General features: G+C 39.5%; 1 protein-coding gene across 5 annotated transcripts in view; it reads left to right on the forward strand.

The window, feature by feature from the left end:
- Positions 1-21,120, forward strand: part of plag1 (pleiomorphic adenoma gene 1) — a 51,102-nt gene that overhangs the window by 15,941 nt on the left and 14,041 nt on the right. The window contains exon 3 of one of the 5 annotated variants that reach the window (XM_080194207.1): positions 2,963-3,201. The exons of 2 other annotated variants lie outside the window; for them this stretch is intronic. The gene's annotated coding sequence lies outside the window, so the exon portion shown is untranslated. Of the gene's footprint in view, positions 1-2,885; positions 3,202-18,383; positions 18,449-21,120 lie in introns of those variants that run through there. 2 more of the 5 variants (XM_080194209.1, XM_080194210.1) reach the window with 2 other exon arrangements.

The following is a 21,120-nucleotide window of genomic DNA, read 5'->3' on the forward strand; positions in this document are numbered from 1 at the left end:
GCTTAGGAGTTTAAAATAAGGGGCAAGTTGGATTGAAGGGCCTGTTTCCATGCTGTAAATCTCTATGACTGTGACTTGCACCACAAATATCTGTTATTGAGGAAATGGAATTTATTGGTCATTCACAATTCTAAAATTGTGTGCTTGATTTTCACAGTAACTTCATTACAGTGTTAATGAAAGCCTACTTGTGACACTAAATAAACTTTAAACTTAATTTGTAACAGTTAAAGTTATTCCATAATGCTCATCAGTACATTAAAATGTACAAGAGCTATCTGCTTTAAAAAAAATCCTTTTGCAGAACATGTCTTCAAAATTGTTTATGTAATATATGATGACACTGGCTATAAAATTATAAATTCTAGTAACTATTCAAGAGATTGAAGGGAAAAAGAAATATTTAAACAGGGATTTTATGTTTAGGACAGGTGATTTGGGCATTTTTTAAGGAATGGACCAAATGGAATCTTTCTCAGCCTGCACTTTCCTCTTTGTATTCTCAGCCCTTCTACTGAAGGATATCGGAGTACATTATATCCTTTTAAAGAAAATCGTGTACAATTATGATTTTTTTGTGATTTGAATTTTAGATCATTAGCAAGTTAAATATTTTAGTTATATGCTGTTGAGCAAGAGTTGCAAAAGTATCCACGTTTTTGCCATCCAAACCACAGAGTGAAATCAATTGCAGATTGCAAACTTAAACTTTCCACTCATAAGTACTTGTGATGAATCTATAAAATGTGATATGCTAAACATTATTTATACAAAATAATTAGAATTGTGCTATTTCTGATGAGTACAGAACTGGAGTCTAAACTTTTCTGAAGATTAATGCAAATTGTACCTAACTATATAAAAATAAAAAAGTAACACAATGGACAGAAAATTGTACCCTGTGATTCACCACTGAAGCGAGGCAAAATGGAGACTTGTTTCCATCCAATGGTTCCCAAACTGCCCTCTCCAGAAATCATCTGCTCAAAATTGTGGTCATGATTCTTAGAATTGCAGACAGCTTAGCAAACACAATCCTTTTCACACTCCCTCATTAGATATTCTACGTGAGAACCTATCAAGCTTAATGTTTGCCAACTACATAATGCAAAACTCTACTACAATAGCATATAAACCAATAAATACTGACTAATTTTAATAGTAATGCCCTTGATACAGGATATAAAGCTGCTCCACCATTCAACTAAATAATAACTGACCTTCCAACTTAACTTTACCTTCCCACTTTTATCCCCATATTCCTCAATTTCCTTAGTACCACAAAATTCTTAATTCCCTTCATACCCAAAAATATACTTGACAACTGGGGTAGAGAATTCCAAAGATTCACAAGCTCTTGAGTGAAGAAGTGTCTCCAACCTAATCCAAAGAAAATTACAACACAGGAACAGGTCCTTCGGCCCTCCAAGCCTGCATTGACCATGCTGCCCCACTAAACTAAAACCCCCAACCCTTCCGGGGACTGTATCTCTCTATTCCCACCCTAGTCATGTATTTGTCAAGACACCCCTTAAAAGTCACTATTGTATCTGCTTCTGCTACTTTCACTGGTAGCAAGTTCCAGGCACCCACCACCCTCTGTGGAGAAAAAAACTTGCCTCGTAAGTCTCATTTAAACCTTTCCCTCGCACCTTAAACCTATGCCCCCTAGTAATTGAATGTTCCATCCTGGGAAAAAGTTTTTGACTATCCACTCTATCCATGCTTCTCATAATCTTGTAGACTTCTATCTGGTTGTCCTTCAACCTCTGTCGTTCCAGTGAGAACAAACCAAGTTTCTCCAACCTCTCCTTGTAGCTAATGCCCTCCATACCAAGCAACATCCTGGTAAATCTTTTCTGTATCCTCTCCAAAGCACCCACATCCTTCTGGTAGTGTGGCAACCAGAATTGAACACTATATTCCAAATGCAACCTAGCTAATATTCTATAAAGCTGCAAAACAATTTGCCAATTTGTAAACTCAATGCCTCAACCGATGAAGGGAATTATGCCCTCTTGACTATCTTTTCCATCTGCGTTGCCACTTTCAGTGATCTTTGTATCTGAACACACAGATACCCCTGCCTATCAATACTCCTAAGGGTTTTGCCATTTACAGTATATTTCCTATCTGTATTAGACCTTCTAAAATTCATTACCTCACATTTGTCCGGATTACACTCTGTCTGCCATCTCTCCGCCCAAGTCTCCAACCGATCTATATCCTGATGTATCCTCTGATGATCCTCATCACCATCCACATACTAAGCAAACCAGTTACATTTTTCACACAGACAGTAATCCAGGCCCCGGCCCCTGGCGCTGAGAGGCAGCAGTGCTAACCACTGTGCCATCATGCTGTCCCAAGACTGCTGCCTGACGGCTTCAGGGATCCGGATTTGATTCTGGCTTTGGATACCTGTGAAATTTGCACATTCTGCCCATGTATGTGTGTGTTTCTTCCAGGTGCTCCAATTCCACCCCCCTCCCCCCCCCCCCCCCCAACAGTCCAAAGATGTGCAGCTTGAGTGGATAGACCATGTTAACTTCTTAGTGTCCCATGATGTGTAGATCAGATGGATTAACCATGGGAAATATGTGGGGTTGTGGAGATAGGGCAGAAGAGAGGGCCTGGGTAAATTACTCTGTCGGAAAGTCGGTGCAGACTTGATGGGTTGAACAGTCTCTTCCACACTAGGGATTTCATGATCTATCCTGTCAAGCCGCTTAGAAATTTCAGTTAGATCATACCTCATTCTCCTAATCATGCTTTATGAATGTTCTTCCTTCGGTAAAGAGATCAAAACTGTACGTAGTACTCTAGATGTGAGCTCACCAATGTCCTGTTTAATTGTTTAAGATTTCTTTAATAATAGACTCCAATCCTGCTTTGTAACAAAGGGTCGTATACCATTGGCTTTCCTAATTGTCTACAATATCAATTTGTGATTCAATCCAAGGATATCCGGGTCCCTCTGAATGCAAAGATTTGCCAGTCTCTCACCAAAGACATATTTTTCATGAAGTGTGAGTCTTGCTAATAAGTGGTGTAATGCACCTGGGAGGACAAGATTCGTGTGAGTGGGCCAATGTCTGTGGAGGTCATTGTAAGGATGCAGCTGCAAGATATAAAGCTGAACATCATGCAGAGCAGAGCCATTGGACAGTCAATTGAGGAAATTGCTCCACGTGGAAGCTGGTAAAAGCAAACATTTGAGAGATACAAATATTCTTTTAACTGAAATAGGTGTGAACGGTAAGAAATGTGCTACCACAGCCAGAACCATGTACATGGATGTGGCAATGGTGATGAATTGCAGAATCCTAATCCTTGGACTATTCCTTCAGTCCACGAATAACCTTAGCGTAAACAACAAAAGGCCGACTGTGTCTGTGCTGGCCCTTTTGAAGGAGCAAGTCACCTCGTGCCACTGCTCAGTCTTTTCTCTGCAAAATTTTTTTCAAATTTATGATTCAGTTCTCTTTTGAAATCCTCATTTCATCCTCCCTCCACTGCACACTTGGTCATTCTAAATCATAACCGCTCGTTGCGTGAAAGATCTTTTTCCCATGTTGCCATTGCTTCTTTTGTCAGTCACCTTAAATCTGAATCCTCTGGTTCTCCCACCAATGGGAACAGTTTCTCCCTTTCTTCTCTGTGTAGACCTCTCAAGATTTTAAATATCTCAATCAAATCTCAACCTTGTCCAAGGAGAACGGTCCCAACTTCTCCAATCTTTTTACATAACTGAAGCTATTCATCCCTGGAACTATTCTCATGAACCCGATTAGCATAGGTAAGTGTGGGTAGAAAGCCTCTGTCCTAAGAGGGTTGCGATATATGAAATATCTGTTCGCATCTCAGACCTTAGGTCTTCAGATAGGTTAAGACTGGGGAAAAATCAAAAGGTCACAGTGGCACACTGATGTGCCAATTAACCACTTGATTGTAAAATTCCAATTATTTTTGTCAGAAATATGTTTTTATTCCCCTGAAAGCTTGACATTGTATTGGATCCAAAACTATGTTTGACTTAAAACCCTAATGGGCCATATCTTTAACAACGAATGGACTGTTCTAAGGCTTGTACATTTAAATCATGCGCAGCACCTTTGTTGTTCAAAAAATACAATTTCCAAAATCTAGTAATCTCAGGTTGGAGATAGTGCTGAATTTCGGAAAATAATATCTGAAGCCAAATGCAAAATGAAGTAAATAAGGCTATTTTAAAAGAATACGTAAGTGTTAAAGTGTGAAAAAAATGTAAAAACCTTTTTTGTACTTAGTAAATATTGTGTGCTGATGTTTGAGGGAGAGCACTCTGCTTGGATATCTGGTGTTGATGATGGGCCAGTAATAGGATTTTCTAGCGTGGAAATTACATTTGGAGTTAAAGTCAGGTTAGTAGCATTCTGCTAGGATGTCTTGTTAAAGAGATAAGCTAATTTTATTTGCTTCATGAACTTGGGCTTCTCTGATTAGTTTTTCTGTGCCTCTTGTAAGCCTACATTAACTCTAGCTTCGTTATGAAATTATAATGCTCTAGGGCATGAATTAAATCTTCATACATATTTATACATTTGTCTATGGACACTTGATCACCAACATCATCATCATTTTCATTATTTATATCTTTAAATGTAAAGCCATTTCCACAATTTCTGTAAGTGTGTGAACAGTAGGAGTATTATTAGTTCACGTTTATAACTTCATCGATATCCTGTTCATCCAATGATTGCACAGCTTGAGAAGATAACCGTCTCATATGCTAACAGTTCCAAAATAATTTCTTTTCATTAGACACACCAAAACCCTCAAAATTATCATCATTAAACGTAGTTGCCGTCTACAAATTGTGCTGAATGTTAGTAATGGTGTCTTTTGTCATTGGTTCTGCACATAAGTAGCGTCCCAGATGGCATCCTTCATGGATAATTATTTTTAGGATCCTACAGTTCCCAATGCTTGGTTTGCAGAGCTTAGCATACGACTTACAAATTCACCATTACCCCTGGACTTCATGGAACATAAAATTCAGTCCATTGGCTGTATCAGTTGCATTCAGAAGTTACTATATGCCATGTTGTCTTTCATGAGAAATTCAACATAGGATGCACTAAGCAATTGTCAAGCAATGTGGGGTTACGAGAATAGGGCCTGGATGGGATTGGGATTGTGATTGTTGCAGACTTGATGGGCTGAATGGCCTCCTTCCACAATGTAGGGATTTGATTCTATTAATAGAAGTTAAGGCTACAATCAGATCAATCATAATTTAGTGAATGGTAGAGCAGGCTCAAGAAGCCGAATGGTCTACTCCTAATTCATTTGTTTGTTTATAGGAGAGTTTATAGTGGAGTCCTCAAGGGACCCTTGTTTTTCTTGATACTTATTAATGATCTAGACCTTGATGTATAGAGCAGAATTTGCATTTGATAGTAACTTGCATGCATTATGAACTGAGGGGGAGAGTGTAGAACTTCAAAAGGACATAGCCAAATTAATGGAATGGGAGGCCAAGTGCCTGATGAAGTTTGGTACAGAGAAGTTAAAAAAAAATTCATTTTGGTGGGAAGAATTTGGAGAGACAATACAAAATAAAGGGTACAACTCCATAGGGGTGCAGGAACAGAGGAATGTGGGTGTGTGTGTATATACAAGTCATTGAAGATGGCTGGACAAATTGAACGTGTGACTAGTGAAATTAATGAAAGCATGATTTATTGAAGAGAACACAGTGTATAAGAGCGAGGAGGTTATGTTGAACTAGTTTAGCCTCAGCTGGAGTATTGCATCCAGTTCTTGGTGCCTTTCATTAGGAAGGATGAAAAAGCATTGGAGGGAGTGCAAAAAGATTCACAAAAATGGTTCCAGAGATGAGGTTCCAAAGATGGACTAGAGAAGTTTTCCTTGGAGAAAACATGGCTGAGAGGAGATTTGATAGCGATATTCAAACCATAAGGGATCTTGAAAGATCAGAGAGGTGGAAACTGCTGTCTTGTGAAAGGATTGAGAACAAGACAGCATAGAAGTAAAAGTGGTCTGAGAGAAAAAAGACTTTTCATGCAGCAAGTGGTTAAGGTCTGGAATGCACAGTCTGCTAGTGTGTTGGAGGCAGTTTCAATCTAAGCATCCATAAGGGAAGTAGACTTATCTGAAAAGTGTCTTTTTTCTGCCTTCTCCCCATAACCCTGCACAAAGTGAACTGCTCATACAGTGATCCGATACAGACACAATGGATTGAAAGGCAGCCAATCACACTGCAACAATGTGATTTGGAACAATATCTTATTCTTTTCAGTCAGCTACAACTTTCACCACCTTTTATAGATGCACCATAGAAAGCATTATTTCTGGTTGTGTCACAGTTTGGTATGGCTCCTGCTCTACCCAAGACCATAAGGAACTACAAAAGATTGTGAATGTAGTGCAATCCATCATGTAAAGTAGCCTCCCATCCATTGAATCTGTCTACACTTCCCGCTACCTTGGCAAAGAAGTCAACTAAGGAGCCCATGCACCCCGGACATTCTCTCTTCCACTTTCTTCCATCGGGAAAAAAATACAAAAGTCTGAGGTCACATACCAGCTTCTTCCCTGCTGCTGTCAGACTTTTGAATGGACTTGCATTAAGGTGATCTTTCGCTACACCCCAGTTATGACTATCACTACATTCTGCACATTCTCGTTTCCTTCTCTATGAATGGTATGTTTTGTCTGTATAGCGCAAGAAACAATACTTTTCACTGTATATTAATACATGTGACAATAATAAGTCTTTTCATTGAGCCCAGCTGATTTGCAATGTTTGTTAGCATTGGGAAGAAAGGGCTTATTAACCAGGCATATTAATTTGAATTGTTTTATCCATGCTGTCTTGTCAGCATAATAATGAACTGGAAACATCTTGGATGCTGGCTTTTTCCAATACATATTGGCTTATATTTATAAACTAGTTGCATGAGCACAACCAAGCCTAGTATGCTCAACCTTTACATCTGTTGGTGCCTTATAAACTATTGCCAAGGTTTTCCTTGGTGTGGAGGAACAAGATAGGGATGCTTCATTGGCATAGTTAATTCGTTCTTCAAAATATTTACATCAGCAATTAACCTGATGAACTCATCTGTGTGATTTTCAGTTGCTTCAATCTGCTGAGGCTTTGTTTCACTCACTTTTAAATTGCCTTATTCCATGATGCCTTTAAATTTCATTAACCAACCTGAAGTGTAGTTGCATGGAGTTAAAATATTCAGTTCATCATGGCTTGCTTGATCAATAGTGGCCCAGTAGTTGGCATCCTCTCACTTACTTTCAAATCAATTCCATTATTATTGTGTCACTTTAGTTATTCATTTCTTTGAGAATGACACTTTTGACAAAGTTTCAAGATCTTTGTTTTCGTAAATGGGAAAGGTACCCACTCCATATTGCTCATTCAGCTCGACACATGTCTATTTAATTTCTGCAATAATTTAGACAACAAATTATGCTTCCTTTTTGCAATGCTACTCATGGGTGGTATCTGCTGACTATTTTGACATGCTTGCATTGGCAGTAATTTATTATCACTTAAAATGCTCTGTAATACAGTGCAATAAAAATGAGTCAGGCACTACAGGCTAGTTGGGCAGGTCAGATGGAATTACAGGTAATCAACTCAGGAAATAAAATCCATATGCCACTGTAAACAAAGTGGCAAAGTCAACATGTTACCAAGAACCACTGCCCAGGTAAATTGTCCCAGTAAGTCCAAATTACACTCTTGCGTGAAATTCAGCATTTTCAATAATATCCAGTTTTTGAGCAGCTGGACAACATACCTGTAATATGAACAGATATTGCTGTAAGTCTGAGTTTGTCTCAGTTTTCTCTCAACAGGCGTCCCCCTCCTTTAGAAACTGATACCCCTTGTCTCCAAGAAGAAGTCTGCCAGCATCTTGTCTTCAATTCTAATGCAGGCACACTGCACTGCTGAAGGATGATGGATAATAAAGCGTCCTGCATGTTGGGCACTGACATGCAGAAACCTCACCTGTAGTGTTAGACTAATTTGACATTAAGAAAATTAAATCTTCTTTGTTTCATATAATGTTATAGGTTAGCAATAGAACATTATATGGTTCACAACAGGAAAGTGATTTATATTTCCTAATCACTTCAATCCAATGATACTTTATTTTCCTATTTTTGCATAAAATGGGAGCATGAGCTATTTTGGCAAAAATGGGCAGCAAATTGACTAACCACCAAAAGTTGTTGTTCTTTGGAATGATTGAGTGGCCAAGAAATTATACAATGAAGTGACTTCAAGCCAAAGTAAATGACGTTCTGGTTTACAGATTTGTAGGGATGGAGCAAAGTTATTGCAAGGTCTCAAGGAAAATTCAAAGATGATCCTCTAGGTCAATACAGCGCAAATTATTTGGGTATCTGCAAGACTATCTGGATCTTCTACAGTGCTCTACTATAAGCCATTTGTTCTTAGCTTCTTTGCTGTTCTTTCTCTTGCCTCTTTGAAGAAAATCCACAGTAGGAAACTGATATCTCAAACAAAACTACATTTAAGAAAATTTTCTCAAGCATGATCCTGACTCCCATTCTACTATTTAAATAGGCTGCTCCACAATTTTTGGCTAAATTTCAATCTGACATTCCTGAGCTTGGGTCACTTAATTGTATGGAGACAGGCTGGTTGGAGCACCTTTGCCTGAGTTTCTCCTAAGCCTGGTCAATACTATTATTCATAACTGTCAGGAAAACAAGAATAATTTTAAGGGCTTGATTTGTGTTATTAAATATTAGAAATAAGGTTTAATTTTAAATGAGTTTAATTTAATGTTTTTGCAAGGAAAATGTATGCGCGAGGGCTGTGGTTTCAATTCAAACTGTTTGTATTGTGCTTAAGAGAGGTTAGGATATGAATAGTAAATAAAAGCTTTTGGAAGTCGTAGTTGTTGCTTAGCAACTGAGGGCGCTTTTAAAATAGGAAGGCTTTTTGAGTTTAGTTTTAACAGGTTTTATAATTGAAGATAGGCACCTCTCCTAGAAGCAGTTGGTTTAGAAGGCTAGAGGCTCTCTTTGCTAGAAGAAAAGCCATACTATTGCAGTACTGATTAAGAAAACAAATGGTAGAACTTAAGGGCAGCTGGTTAAGGAAACTAGGGAAATGAAGAGGGGTTTCCAAGAAGTCAGAAGTTAAAGGTACGAGAACAGAGAACTGGTCAGTGAAGACAGACAGAGATGAGAAGTTGGTTAGTGAAAAGTCCAAAAGATACCTGAAGTGATTTCAAGGTTTGTAAGAGATTACTACAGCCAGTGGAATGCAAGTTGAAGTAATTGTGGAAATCAACAATTAGATCTTGGGAATTTGTGAAACCATTTAAGACAAAGGAGAGGTGGAAAACTAGATGCTGGATTCCTTGTTGAAAGTGGGGCAGAAGTTTTATTAGAATAGTTTATAAAACCTGTATGGATCTTTTAATCCAAACAGTTAATGAAAGCATTGTAAGCATGCCTTTTTGGGAGTGGAGTTTGGAAATTCTCATACAACAATCATTGAGAGAAAAATCCACAGAAGGTCGGTTGAGTACCGATCCATTTGATTTTGGATTGGGGTGTTATTTTAAAAACTTCATATATTCATGAACATAAGGGGGAGTAACGGAGGATTGTATCATAATCAGATTTTTCATGTTTAATCGTTTTTTTTCCCATAGAATCACTGCAGTGCAGAAAGAGTCACCTTGGCCCATCGAGCCTGCACTGACAACAGTCCTGCTCTGGTGCTATCCCTGAAACCCATGCATTTACTTTGTTAATCCCCTTGATACCAAGGGACAATTAAACATAGCCAACCTAACCTGCACATCTTTGGAGTGTGGGAGGAAATCCATGCAGACATGGGGAGAAGATGCAAGCTGCACACAGTCACCTGAGGCTAGCATTGAACCCAGGTCTCTGCCACTGTGAGACAGTAGTGCTAATCATTGTGCCACTGTGCTGCCCCTCTTTTTATTAAAATCAATATTGGTCCTGTGACTCTGTTCCTCCTTGTTTTCATTTACTTTTTTTAAAGTTACAATGTTTTGAGCCAGGATTCTATTCTGGGATCTTCCTGCCCAGCTACAGCATCAACTGAAATCATAACAGCTGCAGTATGTATAGAATCTACAGCTTATTTCACTCCCAACTGCCTGCCTCATCTCTTGCACAGTTCTGCGCATACCTTGCACATTCCTAGCAAGAGATCACACTCCTTGCCTGACTTGTGGGCATCACAGATGGTTAATTGTATTATTGTTGGAACAAACATTATATTTTTTGATTCTTCTATGTTCTTTACAGTTGGGTGGACTGTAAATTGACAAACGTCAGAGGGAGCCACTTGTAGGAATGTATTCTATTGTAGTGGGACTGGATTAAGTCAGTGTTATTATTCTGGTGTGGAACCAGAATTGTAAGAACAATCCTGAGAGAAACTTCCATGAAGCTAAAGACGTTTAGTAACGTAGAAGAACTACAGCACGATACAGGTCCTTCGGCCCACAAAGTTGTGCCAAATATGTTCCTACCTTAGAGATTAGTAGGCTTACCTATAACCCTCTATCTTACTAAGTTCCATGTACTTATGTAAAAGTCTCTTAAAAGACCCTATCGAATCCGCCTCCACCACCGTTGCTGGCAGCCCATTCCACGCACCCACCGCTCTGAATGAAAATCTTATCCCTGACATCTCTTCCGTACCTACTCCCCAGCACCTTATAAGTGTGTCTTCTTGTGGCAACCATTTCAGCCCTGGGAAAAAGCCTCTGACTATCCACTTGATCAATACCTCTCAACATCTTATGCACCTCTATCAGGTCACCCCTTATCCTTCAGCTCTCCAAGGAGAAAAGGCCGAGCTCCCTCAACTTATCCTCATAAGTCATGCTCCCCAATCCAGGCAACATCCTTGTAAATCTCTTCTGCACCCTTTCAATGGCTTTCACATCCGTCCTGTAATGAGGTGACCAGAACTGAGCACAGTACTCCAAGTGTGGTCTGACCAGGGCAGGGTCCTATATAGCTGCAACATTATCTCTTGACTCCTAAACTCAATTTCTTGATTGAAGGCCAGAACACCATATGCCTTCTTAACCACAGTTTCAACCTGCGCAGCTGCCTTAGGCGTCCTATGAACTTGGACCTCAAGATCCTTCTGATCTTCCACACTGCCAAGAGTCCTACCGTTAATATTATATTCTGCCATCCTATTTGATCTGCCAAGATGAACCACACCACACTTATCTGGGTTGAACTCCACCTGCCACTTCTCCGCCCAGTCTTGCATCCTATCAATGTCTCGCTGCAACTTCTGACACCCCTCCACACTATCCACGACACCTTCAACCTTTATGTCATCAGCAAACTTACCAACCCATCCCTCCACTTCCTCATCCAGGTCATTTATAAAAATCACAAAGAGTAAGGGTCCCAGAACAGATCCATGGGGCACTCCACTGGTGACTGACCTCCATGCAGAATATGACCCGTCTATAACCACTCTTTGCCTTCTGTGGGCAAGCCAGTTCTGGATCCACAAAGCAATGTCCCCTTGGATCCCATGCCACTCACTTTCTCAATAAGCCTTGCATGGGGAACCTTATCAAATGCCTTGCTGAAGTCCATATATATTACATCTACTGCTCTTCCTTCATCAATGTGTTTAGTCACATCTTCAAAAAACTCAATCAGGCTCGTAAAGTTTAAAAGTAAGAAGGTACAAAGCAGCTGTTCTTAAGAGTCAAGGAAGCATTTATCTTAATATGCCACTAGAGAAGCCCTTGTGTCTTCTAATTTAACAGGTATTAGATCCATTCATGAGTCTCTTGTAAATGAAACAGGCTACGTTAACTTGCAGCCAGGCATGAACTGAGAAGTGGCAGGTTGGTTGAAACCACAATATTCAAAAACTTTACCATTCAATATAAAGTAATTTGTATCCTTGCCACTAAGCTGAATACCCATTATTGATTCACTATAACTTCAATATGCACTGTATTGACATCATTTCCCAGTTCCTGTACTTCTGCTGTGAGAAAGAAGTGCAACGAAAATCAAAGGAATAGCATGCCACTCGTTCCTTATTGCTGAGTCAAAGGCTTTTAGTGCCCTACCCAATACCACAAAGACTGCACCGTTTAGGAGAAAGGTTGCCACTATCTTTGGAAGGCAGCTGCAGATGGACAATAAAAGTGTCTTTATTACAGAGATAAATGATGTGAACAATTTTTAAAATCTATTTTAAATCAAGATTAAAGGTGTCTTTAAGGTGTGTGTTTTTGATGGTTTCTTATTTTGTATGTGTTTGACAGCTACCGAATAACTTGTTTTTACAGCTCAAGTTGAACATATCTTTTTCATGTGGGGGCTAGTACAAAAGGGGAGTGCAACTGATGTAGTCCAATATACTGTTTCCGTATCATCCAAGAATCATGCACAAGTTTATTTTCAAGAAAAATGCAGCTTTTAAAATTATAAACTGTGTGTGAATTCTTTAAGTTAGCAAATCATTAACTTAGTCTGCTTCAGTTTGAAGAGAATTTAACCACATTGTGAAATGGCTTTATATGGTATAATTATGTCAAACAAACTTTAGTTCCAGTTCTGTTGGCCAGAGGAATAATTACAATGCTGAGTGACTGGTTTAGCTTTTGTATGATTGACTTTTAACCTTTTCTTGTAGAAGTCAGACTCACCTTAATGTTGAAAGCGGAGTTCGGGAACCTCAATTCAGACCTTGGAGCTTCTGTGCATGCACAGTTTGGGAGCATCTTTGGGCTCAAAGTGCCTGTGTAAAACGGAAAATGGTGAGAAACCCCAGGTCAGGCAACAGGAAGCAGAATGTCATTGAGAAGAAAGTTCCCAGACAAGGTCCAGAGATATCCTAAAGAAAAGGGATAGGAAGAGATTCCAGTTCAATTAAAAAGAGGGTAGCATAAAACAAAAGGCTCCAAATAGAGAAAGTAGCATTAAGTAAGGCCTGAAGATCCAGGAAGGTAGCCAAAGGTTGGTGGCTCCATGCTACAGGCCGTTAAGGCAAACAGGGATCTCTTTGGAGCAGTAATGTCCTGCCTGGCATGTAAATTGGTATGTATACTCTCAAGAATCCCGACAAACGGAATCTTGGTTGATGAGATTGAAACCCTGTAAAGTAGGCTGTTGATGCCATCTTAAGGGTGAGTAAACTTTGGAAATAATTCTTCAAAAGGTGAAAACTCGAATCCCGTGTGAGAGAGACAAAGTTTCAGTGAGATTGGCTGACCCAATGTTACTCATGCCTGAGTGGGTAATTACGAAATCCATGTACTCTGTCTGGTCCCACCTGTCATTTATTGTGCTGTGTGGTGTGTTCAATCATAGTTGGCTGATTGATTCAGATGTACCTCATACTTGCCGTGGATGTTAAAGCAGAAGGTAGACATAAATTGTTTTATCTTCACGACCTTGTAAAGTATATTTTTATTTGTTGAAAATCCATGGAATCCTATGGCTTTCTTTACTGAGCAAATGTATTTCATTTTGTTTACTTTAAACAAAATGTTATTTGTTTCATACCAGATTTCACCTACAGCAGGGTGGTTTGGATCCTGATACCTTTTTAAAATTTGAGCGACAAGATACTCAAAAAGGAGTGGTATTTTTCAAATCATTGCCTGAAAATTTCAGAAGAACCATTTGAAGTGAACCAATTTGTCTCAGACACTTGAAAAAGAAAAATTACTTGGAATTTTGAAGAAATATCTAGAAATTCAAGAACAGAAACACGATATCAAAGGATTTTTTTTGAAAAGGATTAACTTAATTTGAGTTAGAATTCTCTTGAATTAGGCAGAAGGATGTTGTAAGTAGATACGAAAACATGAAATCTGACTTGTTGAACCTACTCTACCATTCAACAAGATTAACTCTACTTTCTAGCCACTCCCAAACCTCTGTCATGACACACCAAAATTTGTATGTCCCAGCAATTCACAATCCTTGAGTGAAGAAATTCTCCTTATCCCAGTCCTAATTGGTCAGTCCATTATCCCAATGACTGTTACTTATGTACTTTTGTGTTCTTTCGTAAGCTGAAAATTTTAAATTATGCCCAACAACTATAAGACAGGATTTATCGTGTTTTTACTTTCTACGTGACAAAAACTTTACCTCAAGATAGGAAACAAATTTTAGAAGGCACGAGGAGCTAGAACTCAACTGCGAAGGTGATCTAAAATATTAGAGGCCAAATAATTCAGAGTAAGATGATTAGAAAAGACCTAAATACTTTGTGTCTTTTATTATTATATTACAAATGTTGTATTTGCTTCATTCTTGTCTGAATACTTGTCTGCAAAATTTAGCTTCATAGCATCTATTTTCTGTGCTGAAGTGCTTTTCCGTTTCCAAAGTGGCATCCAAGTCTCATGCGTATTTCTGGTGCTTACATTTTGGTAAGGCAAGTGGTCCACTGGAAGTCAGATTGTGATGTTCATCAGCATTATGTTGATTAGATGCTAGTGCTGCCATTCTGAAGTTCCAACACTCCTGCTATTGCCCACCTGTAAATTCACACAGCTAAACATAGATGGATCAGGAAGGGTCCCCCCACCATCACTATTTAAAAGGAGTATCAACTATTTTGCTGGTTGCCAATTGGCTCTAGCCAGTAAAACACTATAAAAGTGTTTGGTGGTTTCCAATTTTACTTAAGGTTGCTCAAGTCTGTAGCAGATGGTGTGGCACCTGAAGGACATTATCCCAAACCTCAACAATACTACACAAGCCACTTTCTCCTAGACATGACACAGTAGTTTGCATTCCTTTGGAATACAGCATGGCAGGAATAAAGCAGAAGTGGCAAAGAGCAGATTAAGCAGCTGGAAGATCAGGAGGCCATTATCCACTCGGTGTTCATAGAGAAGTCCTCCTCCCTAATGTTCAGTGAGGGACAAATGCCCCAGATGTTTACACATGAAGGAAATCCGCACTGTGATCTGCCACAACAGCAATCTCAGAGCACTGTAGAGACAACATTGCCAGTGGCTGTGTAACTGACAGTGACCATGACATTCATGCATTTGGCTCCTTCCGGGCTGGAGCAGGAAACTGTTGCAATATCTTTATATTTGCCACCATTGCATAGGGAGGTCCCATAATCTCTGTCTTCCAAGAGAGCAAAATAAAGTTAATTCTCTCTTGCCAAAAAAGGAGCAAAAACACATCTTTGCAAGAATTGCAGATTTTCCAAGGTACCATTGATGTCAGGCACAGCAAATAAACTCTGAGATGTACCACATCAATCAGAAGAGAGTCCACTTCCTCTATCTAGATGCTGTTGAAACAAGGCTTTTCCTCTGGACTGCTTTGGAGGAGGCTGGCAGTAATTGGCAAAGTGCACGCCAAGTTTTATCATTACTGCATGTTACGTGACCTAGCCATCGTGAGTACACAACCCTTGCCACTAGCTATACGGTGACCAGCTGAGGAGGAAAGTAGGTTTAAGGAAATCCACATGGCCACTTTCTAGCTGAACTATCCATAATAGATTCATTTGAATACCGATGAACACAACCCTAGTTCACATTTCAGATAAGTTCTACATTTTGTTACCATCACTGCATCCTCTTGTACTATATTGAAATGGTCATCAGCCATTGGATACTGCACAGAAACAGAGCTACAAGTGTTCTCATGGAGTTGACTACCATATTCTTCCTGAAGAGGATGGCCTCCAAATACTGCTCAAAGCTCTGTGCCAAGTGGCGAAAAACTGCAGCAGGCGACGGTGCAGAGGGACCTCGGGGTCCTTGTGCATAAGTCGCAAAAACCCAGCCTGCAGGTGCAGCAGGTGGTCAGGAAGGCGAATGGGATGCTGGCCTTCATAGCGAGGGGGATTGAATATAAAAGTAGGGAGGTCTTGCTGCAGCTGTATAGGGCATTGGTGAGGCCGCAGCTGGAGTACTGTGTGCAGTTTTGGGCGCCGCACCTGCGCAAGGATATTTTGGCCTTGGAGGGAGTGCAGAGGAGGTTTACTAGGCTGATACCGGAGTTGAGGGGGTTGAGCTATGAGGAGAGGCTGAATAAACTAGGCTTGTACTCGTTAGAGTTTAGAAGAATGAGGGGAGATCTCATTGAGACGTATAAGATGATGAATGGGATGGATAGGATAGAGGTGGAAAGACTCTTCCCGCTCAAAAAAGACAGTAGGACTAGGGGGCACAGCCTCAAGATAAAGGGGGGGCGGTTCAGAACGGAGTTGAGGAGGAACTTCTTCACTCAAAGGGTGGTGAATCTCTGGAATTCTCTGCCCGTTGAAGTGGTGGAGGCTGCCTCGCTAAATATTTTTAAGAAGCGGGTTGATGGGTTTTTGATAAGAGAGGGGATTAAGGGTTATGGGGAGAGGGCGGGAAAGTGGAACTGAGCCACGACAGATCAGCCATGATCTTATTGAATGGCGGGGCAGGCTCGAAGGGCCAGATGGCCTACTCCTGCTCCTATTTCTTATGTTCTTATGTTCTTATGTTCTTAAGTTGGTGCTGGACTGCTCTGTTCCTTGACATTGGCTACAAACTTTCTCACAGTCCTGCCAATGCACAAAGTTCAATGTCTATAGGCATCAGTCTATTGAAATCCTCATCTGAATCTTCAACAGCAGAGTTCCAGGGAATTTGCACTTGTGTTATCCTTTCACCTTGCCCTGGCAGGAGCTGCTCACTCATGCCTGGTGTTTCATTATGGCCAATCCCATCTCTAAGCCGTCTCCTTAAAGTGTGTGCAGTGCAATATTTGAGCTGATGGCTGCAAGATTGAAAGAATAGTGTTTTTCATCACTTTTTTTTTCTTGATGTTTCATCTTACTGTTCGACCACTCCACTGCATAGCCAGATTGCAGTTCTTTGGCATTTGAAAGGAGAAAGTAATAAGGTACGGTTGTGATGAGGGAAAGTAGGCAAAGCAAGAGGTGTATGCTTACACCATCTTCAGCTTGTAAATCAAAAGACATTGTGTGGTTACAGAGAAGTAGGATCTAAAAACGTTTAGGTATGAGCATGTTGTCACCGATGGCTTCAGCCTTGCTGCTAGCCACTGCTTTGGTCATGGACTGTGCCTCTGCTAGCAAAGCACTATTTCCACCATGAGGCAAGGACGTGCAGTCATGTCTGGTCCCTGCTGCTTCTGTTTGTGTCACATTGTTCTGCATGAGCAAATAAAATGTGCTAAGGTGTAGTGCAAGCTATTTTGCTGACTAAGTTGTCTTGGTTCAATAATTTTGCAGTTTGTGGAATACAGCATTTAAAGGTAAATTCACTCACCCTGACGTTCACATGAGGATATTGAACATCTCTTGATTAGATTATTGGATAATAATTGCCAAAGTTAACTGCTCCCACAGTTGTCTGAGAGTTTGTTTAGAAGACTTCCCTTGCTTGCTACCTCCATCAGTGCATCGTCAAAGAATTGATTCGCAAACTTTCTGCCCTTTTGTACTGTAAGTCCATATTCTTGTTGCTCCAGTTCCAGCCAGAAAGCACCATTTTTTAAAGAAATTTTCAGCAAACTAGCTTTAAGCTGAGGCATACAGCCACTCAGCAGTATGATTATTGTCCAGTCAGTAGGCAGCACAAAGTTGACTTCCTGCCTGCATCAAAAGTGATGACCCCAGGTAATTGGCACATTGCAGCACCTGCATTATTTTTGGACCCTGTCCAATTTCAGTGCCTCACATTGCTTTATGAATGGGAATAAAGTATTCTTAAGCTATTTGTATAAACTTCTATGATTTAGCTCATGGAAACATTAAGGAAAATTAATGAAAAAAAGACTTTGAACATTAAAGGTTTGTATTTTTTCAGGGTGAAGATTTCCTCCTAATTTATTCCCCTTTGAGTTGTGGACATCGGAGTATTCTGGTTAACTACTTGTATTATTTAGCATATTGCAGCACTTACAAGTTAGAATTAAGATTTTTATTTCAACTTGAATTTTCACACTGGATTATCAGCAAATTAATTAAGCAACAAGATATTTTCTGCATTACTGTATTTAACACACCTAAACAATCCCTAATACTGTAATTAATATTTTAAACAAGTGTCAAGAGAAATCAGACCAATCCTTTCCTTTCCATTTATGAGTACTTCCCTAGCAACAGAAAATGCCTTTCAAATCACCTCAGGGCATCTGTAAGAACAGTTAGCTTCTAATCTAAGTACAACAATTAAAATCTTCTGGCCTTGATAGTTTCAGGAAGTTGCTTTTTGATTTGATTTATTATTGTCACGTGTATTGGTATACAGTGAAAAGTACTTTCTTGCCCACTAAACAGACAAAGCATATCGTACATAGCTGTGAATGTAACACTATATTCTCCATTCCTTTTTTTTTGCTAAGATGCAGAGAAAGATCAACTTGATGTGAGGTAGGTCCATTCAAATGGCAGCAGGGAAGAAGCTGTTTTTGAGTTGGTTGGTACGTGATCTCAGATTTTTGTATCTTTTTCCCAGTGGAAGAAAGTGGAAGAGAGTATGTCCAGGGTGTGTGGGTCCTTGATTATGCTGTCTGTTTTGCCAAGGAAGTGGGAAGTTTAGACAGTGTCAGTAGATGGGAGGCTGGTTCGAGTGGGCTTTATTCACAACCCTTTAATTTCTTGCCGTATTGGGCAGAGCAGGAACCGTACCAAGCTGTGATAAAACCAAAAAGAATGCTTTCTATGGTGCATTGTAGAAGTTGGTGAGATTGTAATAGACATGCCAAATTTCCCTAGTCTTCTAAGAAAGTAGAGGCATTGGTGGGCTATCTTAACTATATAGTGTCCACATGGATTGACCAGGACAGGTTGTTGGTGATCTGGACACCTAAAAACTTGAAGCTTTCTATCATTTCTACTTCATCCTACTACTAGACAGGAGCATGCCGCCCACTACACTTCCTGACATCGATGACTGTCTCCTTCATTTTGTTGACGTTGCGGAAGAAGTTATTGTTGTTGCACCAGCTCACCTATCTCTTTCCTGTACTGTGTCCCATCATTGTTTGAGATTCAATCTACAATGGTGGTGCAATCAGCAAACTTGAAAATTGAGTTAGAGGGGAATTTGGTCATACAATCAAAGGTGTATAAGGAGTATAGTAGGGTGCTGAGGACACAGCCTTGTGGAGCACCAGTGTTGAGGATGATCATGGAGGTGTTGGCTAATCTTATTGATTGCAGTCTGTGGGTTAGGAAGTCCAGGATCCAGTTGTAGAGGAAGAAGCTGAGTCCCAGATTACGAAGTTTAGAGATGAGTCTCATAGGAATAATAGTGTGAAAGGCTGAGCTGTAGTCCATGAATAGGAGTCTACGTAGGTATCTATTTAGGTGTTCTAGGAGTTTTCAACTATTTTTAACAGCAGTTCAATTTTATATGTAGGGTCAGAGTGCGATATGGCCAAGAAACACGAGAACTGGGAATTAGCCCTTACAGGATATACTATGAAGCTGTAGGAAGGGGGTGGGGGGTGGATTAGCTATACTTAGGATAACAATGGTAATAGAAAAAAAACTGAGCTATTGGCAAGACAAAAATTTAATCCTTATTGATACAGATAAAAGATAATGAAAAATCAATCTCACTAATAGATGACGTCTAGAGGCCGCCTAATAGTGGCAAGAGATAGAGGAAGAAATGTGCAGACAGTTTAGGGACATGAATAAAAACCATAGATTAATAATGGAGGATGTCAACTACTCTTGATACTTTCCTCTTGGGATAAAGGATTGGGGATTTCCTACATGGTGATTTCTTTCAAACCCAGATGCAAAAAGCCCACCAAAGGAAGATTCCTCGCTATTAAATCCAATTGTAATGAACAAGAGCAGACGAGAAGTAGGGGAAACGGTTAGGCAACAGTGCTCATAAACTTTAAGGTGATGTTAGAGAAGGACATAAGTTTGATATAAACTATGTTACTAGATTGAAGAAAAGCTAATATTGAGGCTGAAAACTTGAACAAATAAAATGGATAATATTGTCCAACAATTAAGTAGAACAACAAAGTACAGGAAAAATATATTCTGCTAAAAGGAAAAAATAAACTAGTGAAAAACTGTTGTTGGAAAAAAGACATAAGGGAAGAGTATCAGGAAAGTGGCATGTATTAAGCACATATTCAGCAGAGGAATGCACAATGAGAGCAAATGCTAAGAGATATGTCAAAATAATTGGGAGGCAAACAAACTCTGAAATTAGAACATAGAACACTACAGCACAAACAGGCCCTTCGGCCCACGAGTTGCGCCGATCACATCAACACCTACCAACCTACAGACCTATCTAATAGAACATAGAACACTACAGCACAAACAACCAAATTAAATCACCAAGGAACATAAGTAATATATTTTGCAGTAAATCAGCAATAAAATAGTAATGGGAAGGCAACTATTAAAGCATACATAGGATAATGCTACAGGTAACAACGAAGAGATGAAGGAAATATCATGGCATAATTTTGCCTTAATATTTACCAGAAGGATAGAATATGTCATGGAATGATGAGGGATCAATGAGATAAGTGCATTTTAAAAAGATGTAACAAACCCAAAGGATAAAACCTCTATTGCAGATGGTTTGTATCCACATTTTTAAAAACAATCTATGGAATAGCAAACAAATTACTTTTGATACTTAGTTTAAAAAATGATTTAACTAGCAGATAACAAATGTAAGATGAAAGAATATGTTCAGGAAAATATAGTAATGAATATAATGGACTTAAAAATCCTTGCTTAACCAAGCAAATTGATTTTTTTTTGAGAAAATAGACAGTGGTAACGCATTGGATGTCATTTATCTGGATTTTCAAAAGGCTTGCAATAGGTGCCCCATAATATACAGATGAATAGGTCAGAGAATATAGTCAGGGTACAAGTGTCAGAATAGGTTGCTAGATGGCTTCAAGACAGTAAGCAGAGACAGGATAAGGGATAATTATTCGGAGTGGCAGAAAGTGGGATGTTTTGTTGCATGACGATCTGTGTTGTTTGCAATTTACATTATCATTTGGACTTTGGAATTGAAAACAATTTCTGAATTCATACATGACACCAAA

Source organism: Carcharhinus amblyrhynchos, chromosome 8 (assembly GCF_965287045.1).
Source record: "Carcharhinus amblyrhynchos chromosome 8, sCarAmb.v2.hapA, whole genome shotgun sequence".
NCBI lineage: Eukaryota > Metazoa > Chordata > Chondrichthyes > Carcharhiniformes > Carcharhinidae > Carcharhinus > Carcharhinus amblyrhynchos.